At 46.3% G+C, this 544-nt stretch overlaps 1 protein-coding gene across 7 annotated transcripts in view; it reads left to right on the top strand.

Annotated features, from left to right (window-relative positions):
• cdh24b (cadherin 24, type 2b) overlaps positions 1 to 544 on the top strand; it is a 133,117-nt gene that overhangs the window by 58,704 nt on the left and 73,869 nt on the right. The window lies entirely within an intron of this gene.

Genomic DNA, 544 nt, shown 5'->3' with positions numbered 1-544 from the left:
ACACACACACACACACACACACACACACACACACACACACACACACAGACTTTTGGCTCCGGATGGTAAAAGCCATTCCTCTTGGCAGTGGCACGCGGTGGCATATATGTGGGCGATTTGCCCTTTAAATGTATGGCAGTGAGTTAAGCCTCCAGTGGCCTTTTCCGAGCTCGTCTCCTTCGGCTAAAAATATGATGTGAAGTATACAGCACCAGAGTGGAGCACTGAAGCAATAAAACACAAACAATCGCCCGGACGAGCCACCACACACGCGGGCAGAGACACACACACACACACACACACACTGCCTCTAATACATCAGCTGATTATGATAACCAAAAGCGGGATTTGCATACTCTTAGGCTAAAACAGTTTCCTCCCTAAATAATGTACTGCGGATGAAGGGAACAGTGGCGAGATGCATTGAACAGCTCATGGTGCAAAAGGAAAAGTCTAATAATGATGAATAATGAATGTTCTATTAGGAAGTGTGTGTTTGTGTGTGTGTGTGTGTGTGTGTGTGTGTGTGTGTGTGTGTGTGTGT

This window comes from Anarrhichthys ocellatus, unplaced genomic scaffold (genome assembly GCF_004355925.1).
Source record: "Anarrhichthys ocellatus isolate YVR2014 unplaced genomic scaffold, GSC_Weel_1.0 scaffold15, whole genome shotgun sequence".
NCBI lineage: Eukaryota > Metazoa > Chordata > Actinopteri > Perciformes > Anarhichadidae > Anarrhichthys > Anarrhichthys ocellatus.
The sequence above is the reverse complement of the archived record's forward strand: the minus strand, read 5'-3'. Positions and strand labels throughout refer to the sequence as shown.